This window comes from Mustelus asterias, chromosome 3 (assembly GCF_964213995.1).
Source record: "Mustelus asterias chromosome 3, sMusAst1.hap1.1, whole genome shotgun sequence".
NCBI classification, from domain to species: Eukaryota; Metazoa; Chordata; class Chondrichthyes; order Carcharhiniformes; family Triakidae; genus Mustelus; species Mustelus asterias.
The window spans coordinates 105,318,342-105,339,471 of NC_135803.1; the positions used below are offsets into that span (position 1 = coordinate 105,318,342).

The 21,130-nt window shown below is 45.0% G+C and overlaps 1 protein-coding gene across 4 annotated transcripts in view; it reads left to right on the forward strand.

Annotated features, from left to right (window-relative positions):
• rassf1 (Ras association domain family member 1) overlaps positions 1–21,130 on the forward strand; it is a 98,700-nt gene that overhangs the window by 25,304 nt on the left and 52,266 nt on the right. The window lies entirely within an intron of this gene.

A 21,130-nucleotide genomic window follows, 5' to 3' on the forward strand; every position in this document is an offset into this window, starting at 1 on the left:
TGCTAACCACCGTGCCACCGTGTTAATATATTAACATGGTTTGAGGAGTTGTTAATGGTTAGAAAACAGCGAGTAAAAATAAATGGGTTAAAAGCGAAATATTATGAATGCTGGAGATCTGAAATTAAAACAGCAACTGCTGGAAAACCTCAGTAGGTCTGGCAACATCTGTAGAGAGAGAAACCGAGTTAACGTCAAGTCTAATATGACTCTTCAGAACTGAAGGAAGATCGAAACATGATGTGTTTTATGCTGCTGAAACAGGAACAAGGAGGAAGAACAAGGTCTGGGATAGGGTAGAATAAATAGACATTTCTGGGTAGGCAAGTTGAAACTTGTGGCATACCACAAGGATCAGTACAATCTATATTAATAACTTAGATGAAGCGACTGTGTGTAATGTAACCACATTTGCTAATGACACAGTTACGTGAGTAGGATGCAAAGGGACATAGACAGATAAGGTAAATGGGGAAGAACAAGGTAAATGGACACCCTGAAGAACCTTGACCCCTACCATCGAGAAGGACAAGGGCAGCAGATACCTAGGAACATCACCAACTGAAAGTTCCACTCACCATCCTGACTTAGAAATATATTGCCATTCCTTCACTGTTGCTGGGTCAAAATCCTGGAACCTCCTCCCTAACAGCACAGTGGGCGTACCTGCGCCATATAGACTGCAGTGGTGCAGGAAGGCAGCTCACCACCACCTTCGCGAAGGTAATTAAGTATGGGTAATGAATGCTAGCCTAGCCAGTGAAGACCACATCTCTTCAATAAATAAAAAAATACAATGTAGTGAAGTTATTCTCTTGGTGGAAAAAAATAAAAAAGCAGAATATTTTGTAAATGGTGAGAAATTGTGAAATATTTACATTCAAGAGAGACGCAAGTATCTGTCCTTGTACATGAATCACAGAAGGTTAACAATGATATTCAGCAAGCAATTAGGAAGGCAAATAGTGTGTTGGCTTTTGTTATAAAGAAATTGGAGCATAAGAGTGAAGACTCCCTAGTCTAATTATACAGACCCTAGGGTGGCACAGCGGTTAGCACTGCTGCCTCACAGCACCAGGGACCCAAGCTTGATTCCCAGCTTGGGTCAGTGTATGTGTGGAGTTAGTACGTTCTCCCTGTGTCTGCGTGGGTTTCCTCCGGGTGCTCCGGTTTCCCCCCGTCAGTCCAAGAGATGTGCAGGTGAGGTGAATTGGCCATGCTAAATTCTCCCTCCGTGTACCCGAACAGGCACCAGAATGTGGCGACTAGGGGATTTTCACAGTAACTTCATTGCAGTGTGAACGTAAGCCTACTTGTAACAAATAAATACACTTAGTGAGGCTGCACGCAATTTGTGTAATTTTGGTCGTCTTATCTAAGGAGAGAGCAACAAAGGTTCACTAAACTGTTTGCTGTATTTGAAGAGCAATTAAGCAGACTATGTCTGTATTCATGTCGTTAGAAGAATAAGAAATTATCTCGTCAAACATAAAATTCTTCAGAGCCTTGGCAGGGCAGATCTTTAAAAAATGTTTCCCTAGCTGGGGAATCTGGAACATGGATTTACAGTTTCAAAATAAAAGGTCAGCCATTCAGGACCGATAAGTGGAGAAATTTCTTCACTCAAGGTGTTGTGAATCTTTGGAATTCTCTATCGCAGAGAATGTTCAGTTGGTAAGTGTATTCAATTCAGAGATTGATAGAATTTTAGGTAATAGAATGAGAGGATAGTGGAGGGAGGTGGGATTCAGTTGGAAGATCAGTTGATCGGCAGAGCAAGCGAGCTCAAAGGGCCAAATGGCACCAATTCCTCCTTGTAGCTTACCGCAGAACAAAATTCTCCCAGACTGCCAATTGATAACAGCACCTACAACCACATTGGTTCCTATGACAGATGTTCTTCTGCTCCTTCTGCGATCAGTAATCAGTCTGAACTTTGATCACAATATCAGCTATGGCTCAGTTAGTAGTCTACACACCTCAAAAGGTTGGGGCTCAGATTCCACCCCAGATCACGAGGACATAATCTCAGTGCGGTACTGAGGGAATGTGCACTGTAATGTATTTGAAATAAGATGTTAAACTGAAACTCCGCCTGCTCTCAGGTGAATATAAAACATCTCACAACACTATTCAATAAAAAGCAGTGGAGGGTGGGTGTGGAAAGGATGTTTCCTCTTGTGGGAGAATCTAAAACCAAGGGTCACTGTTTAAAAATAAAGATCATGATGTAGACGAACACCTTGCCAAGGCCATCCCCACACCCCCACTTCTTGCCTTCAAACAACCACGCAACCTCAAACAGACCATTGTCCGCAGCAAACTACCCAGCCTTCAGGAGAACAGTGACCATGACACCACACAACCCTGCCACAGCAACCTCTGCAAGACGTGCCGGATCATCAACACGGATGCCATCATCTCACGTGAGAACACCATCTACCAGGTACACGGTACATACTCTTGCAACTCGGCCAACGTTGTCTACCTGATACGCTGCAGGAAAGGATGTCCCGAGGCATGGTACATTGGGGAAACCATGCAGACGCTACGACAACGGATGAATGAACACCGCTCGACAATCACCAGGCAAGACTGTTCTCTTCCTGTGGGGGAGCACTTCAGCAGTCACGGGCATTCAGCCTTGGATCTTCAGGTAAGCATTCTCCAAGGCGGCCTTCACGACACACGACAGCGCAGAGTCGCTGAGCAGAAACTGATAGCCAAGTTCCGCACACATGAGGACGGCCTAAACCGGGATGTTGGATTTATGTCACATTATCAGTAACCCCCACAGCTTGCCTCCTGATCTTGCAGAATCTTACTAGCTGTTCTGTCTGGAGACAATACACATCTCTTTAACCTGTGTTTAATGTTCCTTCCACCCACTTTATCTTTAAGACCTGGCTGGCTGTAGAGATTGGCATTCTAATTAGTATTCTGTAACTTGATGTTGTGTCTCTGTGCACTGTTGGAGAACAGATTTTCACTCCATCTGACGAAGGGGCAGCGCTCCGAAAGCTTATGGTATTTGCTACCAAATAAACCTGTTGGACTTTAACCTGGTGTTGTGAGACTTCTTACTAAAAATAAAGGGTCAACTGTTTAAGAGAGAGGAGGAGAGAATTTTTCTCAGAGGGCCGTGAGTCAGTCTTCTCAAAAGGAGGTGGAAGCAGACTCTGTTTCTTATCAAGAATCTATCCACCGCTACCTTAAAAGTAATCAGTGAAATCTTATTGGGAGATTCTTGATAAGAGAGAGAGTGAAACCTTATTGGGAGTTGGCGGGAATGTAAAGTTGTTGTTACAATCGGATCAGCCACGATTTCATTGAATGGCGTAGCAGGCCCAGAAGCTGAGTGGCCTACCCCTGCTTCTAATTCAAATGTTTGTTTAGGATGTGAGCATTGCTGGCTAAGCCAGCATTTATTGCCATCGGTAATTGTCTTTGAGAAGGTGCAGGATTTTGATCCCTCAACAATAAAGGAGCTGTGATATAGTTCCAAGTCAGGATGGTGTGGTTTGGAGGGGAACTTGCAGGTGTTGGTGTTCACATGCACCTGCTGCCATGTCCTTCTAGCTGGTAAAGGTTTCAGGTTTGGAAGGTGCCTTTTGAAGGAGCCTTCGTGAGTTGGTGTGATGCATTTTGTATGTCGTATACACAATGGTGGAGTGAGTTGATGTTTAAAGTGGGAGATGGGGTGCTAATCAAGTGTGCTCCTTCATCCTGGACGGCGTTGAGTTTCTTGAGTATTGTTGGAGCTGCACTCATCCAGGCAAGTGGAGAGTATTTCATCACATTCTTGACTTGTGCCTTGTAGATGGTGGACAGACTTTGAAGAATCAGGAGGTGAGTTACTCGCTGCAGAATTGCCAGCCTGACACCTGCTCTTGTAGACACAGTATTTGTATGGCTGGTTCAGTTCAGTTTCTTATCAGTGGTAACCACCAGAATGTTGTGAAAACCGCTTTATAGATGCAGATTTTTTTCTTCCTTAAAAACTCAGCAAGCACTGCCCAAGCTAACTTCAGGAAAGCCTATACAGGGAACAGAGACCAGGGGTGTGATCTTCTTATTCTTCACACCAGTGGGACCTTCTGGTCCTGCCGATGGCGCACCACCACTGCGTGTTTCCCAGTGGAGTGGGGTGGAATCAGTGAGAAATCCCGTTGACAGTAGCAGGACCAGAAGATCCGGCTGCTGGCTAATGGCGTGCTGTCTCCCACTGCTGAGAAAAATGCCACGAGGAGGCCAGAGAATCCAGGTGAAGATTTTGCTCCCATTGGCATAGGTTGGAGTGCAGAAGAGGAAGGAACAGCAGGCTAATCGTGGTGTGGCCCAGGAACCCTTACTGTCAGGTTGTAAAATGACTGCATGTTTCCAAGTGTCCTCAGGGGGTGATTTGGTTCCAGCACTCCCAACAGAAAGCACAACAGGCAGGGAATGATTCTTGAGTAATCCAGTTTCCCCGGATGTTGTTCCTTTGAAAGTATGATTGTGAGATTAGCTTGTAGTTTTGAGTTATTGAATGTTGTGCTTCATGTATCTGACAGTACAGTAATAATTCTCTGTAGCAATAAACAACTCCAAAGCATTTTGAAATTCTTCTGGAGACAGATCCAGAAAGCACATTTCTTTGGTCTGTCTAAACACTGAAAGTGGTCAACTTTCACCAGGTCACCTGGGTCCTTTGGAGAAGAAGCAGGCTGCTAGAGTTGGTTCTTCACATGTCTAACTGGTGCAAGTGTTCCTCTTCCATTACTATGGTTCAGTGGATAGACCTCTTGCTCCTGAGTCGCAAGGTTCTGGGTTCAAGTTCCACTCTGGGGTTTAAGCACACAACTCAAGGATGACACCAGTGCAATACTGAAGAAGCACTGGACTGTCAGAGGTGCCACCTTTAGGATGAGACGGTCAACTGAGGCCCTATCTGCCTGCTTGAGTGAATGTAAATATCCCTTGGGATCTATTTCAAAGAAGACCAGAGCAGTTATCCCTCATAACCTGGCTATCATTTATCCTTCAATCGATATGACAAAAACAGATTATTTCTAGTAATCATCACATTGCTGTTTTTGGGACCTCGCTGTGTGCAAACTGGTTGTCATCTTTCTTACAAAACAACACTGACTACAGTGTATAAAACCTTATTTCGTTGGTTGTAAAGTGCTTTGAAGATGTCTAATGGTCATGAAAATGCTGACTAAATGTATGTTGTTTTTGGTTGGCAGAATGGTTCTGGGTTAGATTAATGCTGTAGCCTACAGGGCCTGTGTTCAGTGACAGCAACCTCTTAAAATAAAATCCACGTAACTATTGGATCAGTTTAATTCATGCATTGCATATTGTGGCATGATATTATTAATGCTGTGTATGTATCCAGCCTATTTCTTACATTTACTACATGTCTCTTAATGAATATGCTTGGGGTGGGGAGCCATTGGGGGGGGGGTGGCTTCCAATGTTCCAGATCCCCAGCGACCTCGCCAGCCACGTGACCCACCTTTCTGTGTCAGCCTCAACAAAGAATGATGGCTGATCATGAGGTGCGCACAGTGAGGTCCTCACCTGATCCGTGCAGTTTGAAAGCATGAGGCAGGAGGAGTGGAGTGTGTGGGCTGGGGATGGGAGATGCTGGAATTTGGGTTTACTGGTTAGTAGCCTTAAGCTTTGACAAAGGTGTGACTACTAAGTTTGTATCACACACTTGTGTCAGAGAAGTAGCTCCTCATTGCACCAGGCTCTGACTTGACTTGAGCTAAGAGGATGGCTGCTGAAACTATAGTTTAGTGTGGTGGCAGAGACCAGGTGGTGGTTGGGTGGGCTTTTGCCCTCCCCAGAATCTCTGTGCTGCAGAAATACCATCTTCGAACCTGCAGCAAAACAATCTAATGGCACAGAGAGTGAGAGAACACACAATTATCCTATTATTCTGGGCTCTGTGTTTCTTGGGTACTGTGCAAAAATGGATACATTTGCATTTTGTAAAACAGGATGCCCTGATCAGATCTCACCTGTGTTATACTGTTGTTAAGGCAATGACTGTGGTTCAGTGGCTTTAATGCTCTCTGATATTATCAGATCAACTGAAGACATTTAGAATTATGGTGAAGATGGCAATGTTAGAGTGAGCCACATATTCAGGGAGGGCTCAAATAACAGTTTTCAGACATTGAAATGATAGAGGGAGTAAGAATTGTTTTTATTACGTGTTTTAGAGCTGTACACTGATGTGAGATGTATTACCCAGGTAATGAATGTGGCTTTGGTAGAGCTGTATGCTTTGTTTAGGCTGAAAATATTGTGCAGACGTGAAGTCGCACATCATCCCAACTTGGACATACAGCAACGATAAAGGAACAGTGATATATCAATACCCAGGAATTCCCTCGCTAACACCATCATAGAAGCAGCAATGGCCCAATGAGAAAATCTCACCTTCACTTTCTTGGCATATCTAGGGATGGGCAATAAATGTGGTCTTGTGGGTGTAGCCCACAGCTTTGGATTCATATCTAGCACAAGTGAAGATTGTTATGATTGTTGAGAGCAAATCATCTTCGCCCCAGAACATCACTGCAGGTATGCTTCAGGGTATTGTCCTAGCTGCAACCATTTTCAGCTGCTGCTGCAATGATCTTCCCTCCTTCACAAGATCAGAAGTGGGGATGTTCGCTGATGACTGCACAATGTTCTGCACCATTCATGACGCCTCAGATACTGAAGGAGTCCATGTCCGTAGGCAACTAGATCTTGACAACATTCAGGCTTAGACTGATAAGTGGCAAGTAACATTTGCACCGCACAAGTGCCAGGCAGTGACCAACTCCAACAAGAGAGAATGGCTTAGTTGGCAGCATTCTTGTCTTTGAGTCACATGGAGGTGAATTTTACAATTGTATAAATGACTTTGTCGCAGCAATATTACATCATAACAAGCTCAATGTGGAACTTCACCCACTCAGTGGAAGGAAGTCCATCCCCTAGAGCTGCTGGCCAATCTGATTGGCTTGCAGCCCTGACAGTCCCAGCAGCACCAAAACTCAGCAGTGGACGGTGCTGGGTTTGCAAGCAGTCCGATAAAGCAGAAAGCATAGGCACCGGACTTGCATATTATATCTCTGGGATCTTTATGTGAGGCGGCATCAGGCACCCTACTGAGGAGGGGATGGGATGGTTGGATTTTGGAGGTAAGAGGACTAGGCGCAAAGGATGGGTACCCATCTTGGGGGGGGGGGTTGCTTCCTGATGTGCACAGGGCATCCCCCAAAGAAGGTACTCCTTTTCCTGCTTTTTCACCAGATTTGTTGAAAAGTCAGCCTGTCTACTCTTGCCCGCCTCCCACCATCCATTGTATTATGATGATGGGGGCAGAATTGGGCCCTTAATTGGCAGTTAAGGGCCTGAATCAACATAAGAGTGGGCAGGCTAATAGGTGCCTTATCCACCCACTGTATTGTGAAGAATGGATTTGGGTGGACAGGAAGGTGATGGGCTAACCACCCTTGTGTCCCCACCCTGCCAATGTTTATGGTGTAGGCTTACACTCAGCAGCAGCTCTGAGGACTAGGTTGAATGCAGCTACAATCCATCCTTGGAATTGAATAACCTCCCTGCACTTGCAAAGCTTGCTGAGAGACATTGGCCAATCGTGCTCTTGGCTGCTGAGTGGAAAATCACACTGGAGCTAGTGACTTGCTACGTGACTTCCTGACTCTGAGATAGGAGTGCTACCCTCTGAGCCACAGCTGACACTAAAAGATTGATCCATAGAACCCTAAAACCCCTGACATGTTACAGAACCACTTCTGCTTAAAGCAGCTCTGCATTATAGACGTAGAATGATGCAGGGATGTGATCAACATGACAGCCTCCGGTCCACTTTATATATACAGCTGGAATTTACAGCACAGAAACAGACCATTTGGCCCAAATGGTCTCTGTGTTTATGCTCCTCCTGAAACATGTCTGTCTTGCTTTGTTAACATGCCCTCCTGGATCGAAACACCATAGAATACAAGGCTATGGACCCAAATATTGGAAAATGTGATCAGGATAGGTACTTGATGGCCAGTGCAGACCCGATGGGCCAAAGGTCCTCTTTCTGTCCTGTAAAACACTGATTTTTATGATCTTTCACATGTATGTATCCAGCTTTCTCATAAATGCGTCACAGAAAGGAAGACGTTTCATTTACATTGTGCCTTTGAGAATTTTGGAGTTATAAAAGTGCTTCACAGCCACATACTCAATGGTAAAGTTTTGGGAAGCACAGCAGACACTTACTTTTCAGCTTTGGGCTTCTTCCAGATTGACAACTATTTTTTTGGATTCTGTGTGCAGTCACCGTGATTTCCTTTGCATTGACCTTCGATCAGACATGAAGGGCGGAATTTTATGGCCCCGCTCGAGCAAGACCGGAAATTCCCGCCCAAGGTCAACGGACATTTCCGTTGTCTGCCCCTTGCCCACTCCGATTCCCTGGTGGGCGGGGCGGTAGAATTCCGTCAGCGAAGTCCACCTTCCCAGTTTTGCCGAAGGCGAATGAATTGCAGTCTGTCTAACAGCTACTACTGCCTGTGAATGATGGCGAGACTGCCACACACTTTGGTTCACAAGCATACTATCCATTAATGAAGCTAAATCCCAGAATAGCAATACTAGTGATTACCACACAGTTATAAACCTCTTGTTGTGGATACTTTCAGTTCCCACACAGCTGGATACTAATTTTGACAGGAGTGATTAAAGGGAGCTTATATTACAAGGCAGAATTTAAAGTGTATTTGTAATATAGAGCAGATTCAATTCTCTGGCCAATATTTATCCCTCAACCAATGCCAGAAATACAATGATCTGGTGTTTCCCATTGTTGTTTGTGGGGTTTTGCTATGTTCAAATTGACTGCCATCTCCCCTTTGTTTCAACATGAGTACTCTTTGAAAACTGCACAATTGACTGAGAGAAACTTTGGGATGTTCCGGGATTGTGATAGACACTTTATAAAGACATTTTTTTCTTTCCCTCAAGGTGGGAATGGGTTAATGTGCATCGAGCCAACAATTATCCTGTCACTGTGGCAATTTGCACTGTTGGTATTATAGGATACTCATTGGAGTCTCCTTTCCGCTTTTAAACAAACGTAATATTAGGGCTGCACGGTGACACAGTGGTTAGCACTGCTGCCTCACAGTGCCAGGGACCGGGTTCAATTCCCATGTGTCCACGTCTACGTGGGTTTCCTCACACAGTCCAGAGATGTGTGCTCTTGGAGAGTCCATGCACACGCTGGGCCAAATGGTTTCCTTCTGCACTGTAGGGATTCTATGATATATTGTAAATATTGGTGTTCAGGCTAAGAATAATGGTTCTACCTCCGTGTAAGAGAAATGATTACATGCAAAAAAAACTCTCTCAATTTTAATTTTACTTCAATTGCTCCAGGAGTCGTAGAATCCAAAGGTTTGGTGATGTGTACCAAAATCGTTTGCATCTTTGAATAATGTTCGGTGCCAAAGCTTTGTCCCCTTCTCACCACCTCAGCCTGAAAACAGACAGTCAAATGGGTATCTAAAGTCCCATGGGGAAGCCCCAAACCTGTTGGTAGGTTTGCTTTGAAGATCAGAATGTTCTCTGTCAGTAGTTAGACAATTATGAAATGAATCATTTCAATTAAATAAGATATGAACAACACACGTCCGCCATGAATGGTATGAAACCTTTTGATGATTCAGTGCTGAAATACAACAAGTTTTGTTTTTTCCCTCAGTAACTTTACATTCATTAACATTTCCATGGCACAAAGTCATTTCTGATTTAATTAACTTAGAAATGCCAGTGGGGAACCAGCTATGCTTCATACCCCATCAACGGAAAACACATATGTCTCAGATCACACTTGCATGTTTGAGTGAACATTAAATCACACTGGGGAAGAACTTACATGGACCATCTACTGATCTCCCACCATGATTTTGATGGACGATTTAGCAGCGTGAATGCCCAATTGTGCCATATTCCTGAGAGGAGACAGGTACAGGGAAAGTGCTCTGTGCAAGAGATCAGGAGAACCCATAAAGAATGTTTGCTGCATTTGTCTTATGGTACAAAAAAGGGCAGGTTTAGATGGAGCCTCATTAAAAGCTGAGATCCTCTCTAATTGAGTGCACAATCAGTTTAGTGTTCTTTGCACTGCCACCTCAGCTTGTCTATGTGCTTGTAGAAGTTTCGCTGTTTGCAGAATTTGGTCTGCAATATCATTGGTGCGTTGCTGTTCAAGCTTGTTTTTTTTTAACTTATCGAAGTTTGTGCTTCAAGCTCTTTCTAACCATGTTGCTCCAACTGTTATTGTGGGAAGCAAAGAGAACAAGGTGGGAACACCTTTCCGGATCCCAACTGATTTGGAGAATGATGAGCAATTCTTGAAAGGAGAGGGAAGAAAGATGTGGCTGTGGTGGAATGACCCACACAATGTGACAATCTTCTGACCTAGCCAATAAAGTGGCTAGGCCTATATGGTGAGAGGGTGGGTTTTAGGAGTTTGTGCAACCCGTGTAATAAAAGTTGGAGGGATAGGAGGTGGTGGGGAGAGAAGGCACCCATACTCAGTGGTTACCCCACCAGATGTCAACTCAGAATTCTGAGCCGGAGTTAGAACTGCCGAGAGCAGGGTTTGAACCCTGTACCATTCAGCTAGGTGTCTGACATGCACAGAAATCTCTCAGCATGCTTCAAAACCTTCAGTCCCAGCTACTGCAGAACCCATACAGGTAGAGTTTCTGTAGTCCAATATGTCTCCCCCTGTACAAGTAGACCGCACTCTATAAATAATAGAATTTAACTGCTCAGGAGAAGGCCATTGGGCCCATTGTGTCTGTGCTGGTCTTTGAAAGAGCTGTCCAGTTAGTCCCACCTCTTTGCTCAAAGCTCTGCAAATATTTTCTTTTCAAATATGTGTCCAATTTCTTCTTGAATGTTACATTGAATCTGATTCCACCAGCCTTTCAGGCACCGCATTCTAGATAATCATAACTCCTAGTGTTAAAGAATTGCCTCCTGATCTCACTTAGAACCATAGAAAATTACAGCTCAGGAACAGGCCTTTTGGCCCTTCTTGTCTGTGCCGAACCATTTTTTGCCTAGTCCCACTGACCTGCACTTGGACCATATCCCTCCACACCCCTCTCATCCATGAACCCGCCCAAGTTTTTCTTAAATGTTAAAAGTGACCCCGCATTTACCACTTTATCCGGCAGCTCATTCCACACTCCCACCACTCTCTGCGTAAAGAAGCCCCCCCTAATATTCCCTTTAAACTTTTCTCCTTTCACCCTTAACCCATGCCCTCTGGTTTTTTTCTCCCCTAGCCTCAGCGGAAAAAGCCTGCTTGCATTCACTCTATCTATACCCATCAAAATCTTATACACCTCTATCAAATCTCCCCTCAATCTTCTACGCTCCAGGGAATAAAGTCCCAACCTATTCAATCTCTCTCTGTAACTCAGCTTCTCAAGTCCCGGCAACATCCTTGTGAACCTTCTCTGCACTCTTTCAACCTTATTTACATCCTTCCTGTAACTAGGTGACCAAAACTGTACACAATACTCCAAATTCGGCCTCACCAATGCCTTATATAACCTTACCATAACACTCCAACTTTTATACTCGATACTCCGATTTATAAAGGCCAATGTACCAAAGGCACTCTTTACGACCCTATCCACCTGTGACGTCACTTTTAGGGAATTCTATACCTGTATTCCCAGATCCCTCTGTTCAACTGCACTCTTCAGAGTCCTACCATTTACCCTGTACGTTCTACTTTGGTTTGTCCTTCCAAAGTGCAATATCTCACACTTGTCTGCGTTAAATTCCATTTGCCATTTTTCAGCCCATTTTTCTAGTTGGTCCAAATCCCTCTGCAAGCTTTGAAAACCTTCCTTACTGTCCACTACACCTCCAATCTTTGTATCATCAGCAAACTTGCTGATCCAATTTACCACATTATCATCCAGATCATTGATATAGATGACAAACAACAATGGACCCAACACCGACCCCTGCGGCACACCACTAGTCACAGGCCTCCACTCAGAGAAGCAATTCTCCACAACCACTCTCTGGTTTCTTCCATTGAGCCAGTGTCTAATCCAATTTACTACCTCCCCATGTATACCTAGCGAATGAACCTTCCTAACTAACCTCCCATGAGGGACCTTGTCAAAGGCCTTGCTGAAATCCAGGTAGACAACATCCACCGCCTTCTCATCATCCACTTTCCTGGTAACCTCCTCGAAAAACTCTAATAGATTGGTCAAACATGACCTACCACGCACAAAGCCATGTTGACTCTCCCTAATAAATCCCTGTCTATCCAAATATTTGTAGATCCTATCCCTTATCACACCTTCCAATAACTTGCCCACCACCGACGTCAAACTTACTGGCCTATAATTTCCCGGATTTCTTTTGGAACCTTTTTTAAACAACGGAACAACATGAGCCACCCTCCAATCATCCGGCACCTCCCCCGTGAATACTGACATTTTAAATATGTCTGCCAGGGCCCCTGCAAGTTCAACACTAGCTTCCCTCAAGGTTCTGGTTCTTTTGCCAGATATTTTATTCACAGGTTGGCAAGAATTAAGTCAGCAATCTGTGGTAGACTCCTGTAATCTATGACTGAGGTTGTGGCTCACTTCGGATCCCGGACAGAGAAATCTGTCTTTGAGGCAGGCTGCGATTCTTCTCATTTGGTTTCGAGTAATCTAGCAAATGAGTAGAAGAAGGTTCCAGTTGAAAAAGCATCAGGAAACTTAGTGATGTGTTATGGTGCACTGCACAGTTTAGCTGCTTTAATTCAAGCTTGCATTTGTTGTCCTTGAGTCATGAGTTTTGGAAGTCATTTGATTTGGATTCTTGATGTGTCCGCAGCCTTCTGTCTCTCGAAATAGGACAACTTCGTCCTTATTTTTTTACGTGTAGAATCATAGAATTAACAGTGCAGAAGGAGGCCATTTAGCCCATCAAGCCTGTACCGACAACAATCGCACCCAGGTCCTATCCCCGTAACCCCACATATTTACCTTCCTAATCCCCTGATACTAAGAGGCAATTTAGCATGGCCAATCAACCTAACCCACACATCTTTGGACTGTGGGAGGAAACCCATGCAGACACGGGGAGAATGTGCAAACTCCACACAGACAGTCATCCGAGGCCAGAATTGAACCTGGGTCCCAGGCACTGAGGCAGAAATGCTAGGCACTGTGCCACCAAGTGTACCTTTTGGGGATAGTGAGGAGGTGGTGGAAGGATTCCCTGACAGATTATCGGCCCATTTGAACCATACACACTCATACTCCATATGAACCATATCATACTCACTCCTTTCATGGCCAGCAAGCCCTGCTATGGGACTTGAACCCAGATGTTCTGGTCCAGAGGTAGGGGCATTGCCACTGCACCACAGGACTTCCCATTTAGGCCGCACAATGGAAATCTCACAACATCCATTGACTTCCTCCATTTTATGGAAGTGAGTGATCATTAATCATCAACCTTGTGACGAAACAAAAAAAAGGTAGCAATTTGCACCCAGCTGATGACTGTATGGGCAGCGTTTACTCACTGCTAATTTTTGTGTCCACTGAGGAGGGGTCCCTGTGTTTTCAATTGCTTTAGGTTAAACACCCACTTTCTCGCGCTCTCTCTCTCTCTCCCTCTCCCTCTCTCTCCCTCTCCTCCATTAGCTCTCCTTCACAACCTACCCCATCTTTCCAACAGCCTAGCAATGGCAGTGCTGGAACGTGGGCCTGAGCCAGCCATTGTAAAGCTGCTTGTCTTTTTTTAATTATGGGTTTACATTGCATCATGAGTAACAGTGAAGTGGAAAGCTAACCTTTTTTTTCAGTGCAATATGATATTAATATTAAGAACTATAACATCTAACAAGTGCCAATGGGTAACAAAGGGGCTGATTGCTGCAACCTGATTAGCAAAAAGAGCCCCTCCTCTTTCACTCCCCCTCCTGTTATTTTTGTTCTCTCTTTTCTGTTGTCTTTCCAGCTGAATACTTGTTGGGCCATAATGATTTGAAATGTTTTCTGTCTCCCGTGCGTTTGCGACTGTCTCATTCACTGTACCGTATGTAGGCCACAGCTGTATCTTAAAGTGATTATTGTACACATGCCACTTGCTGTGTGGGAAGCAGGCCTGCGTTCTATTAGAGGAAGGAAGTTTGCAGGGTCTGCCGCACTGTTAAAGGAAGTACCTCGACATAAGATTCTGCATGGTTTGAGTTCAGAAGTCACCATCCTACAGGAAACTTAGAGAGTATACACAGCTCTGAAGTATGATAATTGTTTCCTCTTTACTAAACTCTACTGGCTGCAGATATCAAGTTACTTGATGAAGAAACCTTGGGGAAATTTCTGTGCGCTATTTGTTTAGCGTGTCATAGAAATCATAGAAACCCTACAGTGCAGAAGGAGGCCATTCGGCCCATCGAGTCTGCACCGACCACAATTCCACCCAGGCCCCACCCCCACATATTTAACCGCTAATCCCTCTAACCTACGCATCTCAGGACTCTAAGGGGCAATTTTTAACCTGGCCAATCAACCTAACCCGCACATCTTTGGACTGTGGGAGGAAACCGGAGCAGCCGGAGGAAACCCACGCAGACACGGGGAGAATGTGCAAACTCCACACAGACAGTGACCCGAGCCGGGAATCGAACCCAGGACCCTGGAGCTGTGAAGCAGCAGTGCTAACCACTGTGCTACCGTGCCGCCCCTGTCAGGGTGGAATTCCTCCTCCTCTTGCTGTTGGTTAATCTGTGCGGAGTTCACTGGGAGATTTCTAGCCCACGTCTTGTAATTCCCACCACAGTTTCCAGCTCCAGGGACAGTTACGTTGTCCGTGCAAGAAAGAAAAATGTGCATTTTTACACCCAAGATTGCTTTAAAGCCGATAAGGTATTGTTGAAGTTTAGTCACTGTTGTAATGTGGGAAATGCAGCAAGATCCCACAAAAAGCAATGAGATAACGACCAGACAATCTGCATTTGTGATGTTGGCTGGGACACGGGAGAAGTCCCCTGCTCTTCAAATAGTGCCACAGACCATTTTACGTTCCCTTTAGAGGACAGACGTGACCTCAGTATAGTGCCTCGTCTCTGCTCCTATAGCTGAACACTCTGGAATTCCCTCCTGAGGCCCGTCCCCCTTTCCACCTTTAGGACCCTCATGAGAACTCTCATCTTTGATTAAACATTTGGCTATCCCTCCTGTTCTCCTCTCCTTTTATTCAATTCAGTCTGCATGAAAGAATTTGGCAATACATTAAAAGCATTACATGAAGGTGAATTGTATGAGTCGCAAATAGAGGAAATAATGGTTAAGATCAGTCCTTCTCAAGAGCCCTAGGAAAATGAGTCATATGGTTTAGTTCTGAGCCATGCAAAATAGGCAAGTCTCAGTTTTAGTGTTTGTTCTCTGCTGACTGAGTTGATCTCAGTGTTACAGTAAGTGTACATTTTTAAAAGTCCCTGGATTAGGGAGGTCAGTCAAGGCTTCTCCAACTGGCTGCTCTCAAGTATTGGAAAGTGTGGTGAGTGACCTGGAAGGAAATCTGCCATCCTTGCTTGGTCTGGCCTACACATGACTCCAGACCCACAGCAGTGTGCTTGACTCTTAAAATTGCTTTGCAAGCAACTTTTGTTCAAGAGCACTTGGAGTTGGGCAAGAAAAGCTGGCCTTGCCAGTGATGCCCACATCCCCTGAAAGGAATGAGAAAAGAGACGCCACATGAGAATAGAATGAGGTTTGGCTAGAAAGTGCCATATAATCCAATATCTGGTCACCATTCACTATCTATAACAACATAGTTAAAAGCCCCAAGGTGCTTGTCCATATAAGTAAAAAGGAGAGGTGACCAAAAGCTTGCTTAACGAGATAGGTTTTAAGGAGAGAGGTGGCAAAGTTTAGGGAGTGAATTCAAGAGCTTAAATCTAGACAGCTATAGGCAGGATTATGTTGAATCCTAGCCAGTGACAAGAGACTTCTTGCGTTCCTTTTAATTGGGGCTGGATACAAACCCAAATCAGAGAGGTGAAGGGACAATTTGAAAACTCCACTTGCATCTTACTTCATTGGAAAATATGAAACACGTTTGGAACCACACAACTGAAAGAAAATCTCAGGTGCCAAAGTTCTGTTGGGCAAGGTTTGTACCCTTGAATGTAGGAATATTTTAATAAAGCAGTGTCCTTGAAGGATCAGCAACTGTAAGAGGCAAAGCAAAGAGTTGCAAACCTTTGTTCAGAAGTGAACGTCCACCTTTTGTGCCAATTATCAAATCTCAGATTTTCACCACCCACTCCATCATTGTCACTATTCCACCATCAAATCTTCCATGGTTACCTCTTCCCCACCCATTGCTTTTCCCCATCTACTGCACTGTCATTTCTCCTTGACATTGGACTGTATGAAAATAAAATGCCTCCAATTTTCTATTTAAATATAATATTTGCAACTTATTACAATCAGCTCATGCATGCTAATACCAGAATGCAGTGACCTTCAGCTCTTCTCCTAATGAAGTGCATGAAGTTGTCCATCTTCTGCTGATGATATTAATTTACCTGCCAACTCACTGGGGCCTCATTCAACCTATAGCTCCGCAGACCAGAATGCACTGTGCTTTAAATCTGGAGGGCTAACCTTTTCATCAAATTGTATCTAATTTCAAGTGCTGTTCTACCTGCCATCCCACCTGTTCCAGTTCAATCAACTTTCCCTCTGGACCATGCCAATCTTTGTCTGGAAGAACATGTAAGGTAATTTTTCCCTTACCCATTCTGCACCTAGCTCCTAGTCATGTCGAATTCACATGTAGCTGCTCGTGCCTCCTCTAGCCTATGTTCCTTCTCCCCCTAAAAGGGAGATTTGACCACTGCTTTATTGGAAAGTTTTTCAACATTGCCTTGGAGGTCTTTGAGTTGGGTCTCCCTCTTAAAGTGTCTGACATAGTGCGACAAGTTGGACAATTTCTCCAAGACTTCCTCTCTCCTTTATGATACCAAAGTTACTCTAGAATATTTTTAGCATAACTTGTTACCAACCATCCTTTGTTCGGTGACCTAGATTGGCATCCAGTCTGGCAACACCTTGATTTTAAAATTCTCATGCTTGTGAATAAATCCCTCCATGTTCTCATCATGCCTCCCGGTCTCTGTAATCTCCTGCAGCACTTAAACCCTCCAAGATCCCTGTGCTCCTCTGATGCATCCCCAATTTCTTTCCCTCCACCATGAGCAACCAAAGATTAAGCCATTTAAGTCCTAGGCTCTGGAGTTCCAGACGTAAACTTTGCCATCTCAATACCTCTCTCCTTAAAATCAACCTCTTTGATAAAGGTTTTGATCACCTGTCCTAATATCTTGACTTGGGGCCAAATTTTGTTTGATAACACTTTTGTAAAATGGGATGTTCGTTAAAGGAACTATATACACTCAAATTATTGACGTTATTGAAATACAAGGATAAGAGAGTAGGGGCTCTTCCTTACATCCAGAAAACTCTCAGCCCATTCAGAGAAAAATAAGAAGTTCTGCAAGATGATGTGTATGAGTGACACTTACTGCCTGACAGAAAGCAGGGCCTTACCCGAGTCCAGTCTGGCCCTTGAACTAACTTGCATTTATATAGAGTCTTTGATGCAATAAAATGTCCCAAGGGTGTTTCTCAAATGTTGTCAAACAAAATTGACACTAAAGGATCTGTTAGGACAGGAGGCAAAAAGATTGGTAATGGAGGGAGGTTTGAAAGAGTATCTTAAAAAAGCAGCAAGAGATGGAAATATGTAAGGCAGGAGTTCCAGAGCTTTGGACTTAGACAGCTGAAAGCCTGGCTGCCAGTGGTGGGGCAACGGGATTGCGGGATGCACAAGAGTGCAGAGTCGGGGGGACGTGGGTTCTCCAGCTGAGAAGTCCAGGGAGGGAGCCTAGGCTTGTGACTGTCAGACGCTGCAAGGGGATGTGGTTTTTTTGCCTTGCAGCATGTGGCAGGATGCACCAGCACACATGACCTGCTCGGATGGTGTATGAGAGATGAGGTTGTAAGAAGTGGCCGGAGTATTTCCGGAACACTGACACAATCGTTCCTGAGGCGGTGGCGTGCACTTGGTTTCAGTGTGAGGAGGGTGAGATATCAAGTAGTAAGCACATTGAGGTTGAGTGTTAACCCTCACTGTCCCACGCTGTACGTTGTGTCGGCAGAGCTATAGTAACCAATGAAACAGACTGAAAACAGAATCATGTATTGCTGCAGGAGAGTGGTACTGAACAGACCCCATGTCCTCTGAGCATAAGTTCTCTCTATATTAATACCCCTCCATCCCATTAGAAACTAAGCACTGGGACTTTCTGCTGCTCTTTACTTCTGTTAGGACTCAAGAGAATGCCAGACCACATTGAGCATCAAGTTAATGTGGTGAGCGGTGCTGATTACTTGCTTCCATTCAGAAAACTAACTGGTAGAATAAAAAAACTTGCATTTATATAGCACCTTTCATGACATCTGAAAAATGCAGCCAATCAAGTTCCTTTTCAAGTATAATCACTGTTACAATATTGGAAACTGCAGCAATGAGTTAAATGACCAGATAATCGGATTTGAGTTGTTGCTGTGGGTTAAGTTGTGGCCAGACCACTGGGAAAACTCCCCTGTTCCTGGAATAGTTCTGTCCACCTGAGAGTGCAGAATAACATATGGATGATATTGGAATAGTGTAGGGTAGATGGGCTTTAGACTGGTTTCACTGGTCGACGCAACATCGAGGGCCGAAAGGCCTGTGCTGTGCTGTAATGTTCTATGTTCTAAGGGGGCCAGTTTAATGTCTCGTCTGAAAGACCGCATTTCCAACAGTGTCGTTCCCCTAGAATTAGAAAGGGATATTGGCCTAGATTATGTGTTCAAAGGCTTAATGTTTAGGCCCCATTGGGGACAAGTGCAGAGGTGGATGAGCGGGTAACTCACGCCGTCAGCTGACATGCCAGTTCTCAACACCATTTTACCCTCGATAGACAATTTCTTTAGTTATTGGCCTATTAAGGCCTTTGGTCAGGGGCCCAACTGGGATTTTCCACTCAGTACTCAAGTACCCACAGGAGAGTTCAACTGCTTGAAGCCAGCCTCTTGGTGGCACTCTCTGTGGGCTAAGAGACCCTCCTCAACTACCTGGCTTCAGTCACATCCCACTCAGCGGAGAGCCACTCCCTCTACAATGCTAACCAGGCCACTAAAGGCTTTTTTGTTAAGTTTAACTGCAAAAGAGTTGGAGTGATAGAATCCTTGCAGTGCAGAAAGAGGCCATTTGGCCCATTGAGCTTGCACTCACAACAATACCATCCAGGGCGTAGCCCCGTAATCCCATGTATTTACCCTGCTAATTCCCCAACACTAAGGGGCAATTTAGCATGGCCAATCAACCTAACCCGCACATCTTTGGAGCATGGGAGGAAACCGAAACATCCGGGGGAAACCCACTCAGACACGGGGAGAATGTGCAAACTCCACACCACACAGACAGTCACCCAGGGGCAGAATTGAACTTGGATCCCTGGTACTGGGAGGCAACAGCGCTAATTGCTGCACCACCATGCCTGCCCATCTGGGTGTCTCCATCACACACTCTCATCTGTGACGGCATCCTGCTGTATCTTCAGTGCTGCAGGGTTTTCAGTTGGCCTTTCAGTTACAACAGCCCATCTGCCAATCTTAACCGGATGGAGAGCTCGAAGTCTGGCTATAAGTTGGCCAATTCGGGAAAGATCACGACTGGTTGACTGTTTCCCACACTGTAAGCATCTGACCCTCGTTTGACTCTGACAGCAGGGTCCCGAAGCCTGTGGCAGGACAGGGGATGGATGTAAAATCCATTCCAAAGTCTCTGGAGTGGAGCTTGACCACCTCCAATCTTCTGACTTGGAGGTGAGAGTGCTACCAACTGAGCAAGAACTGTCAATATAAAACCCAAACAACCCTGGCTTGTAACAATCACATTAACTTAAAAACTGCTCTGCACCGTGGAGCGAGCAACAGACACAATAGTTCAGCCTTCCCCAGTCACATTCAGACCTCAGCTTTGGAATCAGAGGACTCTGTACCACTGAACCATTGAAACGTGTTTAGACCCTCATGTTATTGACACACATTTTACCTCTGGTACTCCTAGAATGCAGTAAGAAGTCTCACAACACTAGGTTAAAGTCCAACAGGTTTATTTGGTAGCAAATACCATAAGCTTTCGGAGCTTTCGAAGTTCCATCCCACCATCAGACTCACCATGGACTACTCTCCAGAATCGGTTGCATTCTTGGACACATGCATCTCCATTAAGGACGGTCACCTCAGCACCTCACTGTACCGCAAGCCCACGGATAACCTCATGATGCTCCACTTCTCCAGCTTCCACCCTAAACACGTTAAAGAAGCCATCCCCTACGGACAAGCCCTCCGAATACACAGGATCTGCTCAGATGAGGAGGATCGCAACAGACCCCTCCAGACGCTGAAAGAGGCCCTCATAAGAACAGGATTTGGTGCTCGACTCATCGATCGACAGTTCCGACGCGCCACAGCGAAAAACCGTACCGACCTCCTCAGAAGACAAACACGGGACACGATGGACAGAGTATCCTTCATCGTCCAGTACTTCCCAGGAGCGGAGAAGCTACGGCATCTCCTCTGGAGCCTTCAACATGTCATTGATGAAGAAGAACATCTCGCCAAGGCCATCCCCACACCTCCACTTCTTGCCTTCAAACAACCACGCAACCTCAAACAGACCATTGTCTGCAGCAAACTACCCAGCCTTCAGGAGAACAGTGACCACGACACCACACAACCCTGCCACAGCAACCTCTGCAAGACGTGCTGGATCATCGACACAGATGTCATCATCTCACGTGAGAACACCATCCACCAGGTACACGTTACCTACTCTTGCAACTCGGCCAACATTGTCTACCTGATACGCTGCAGGAAAGGATGTCCCGAGGCATGGTACATTGGGGAAACCATGCAGACGCTACGACAACGGATGAATGAACACCGCTCGACAATCA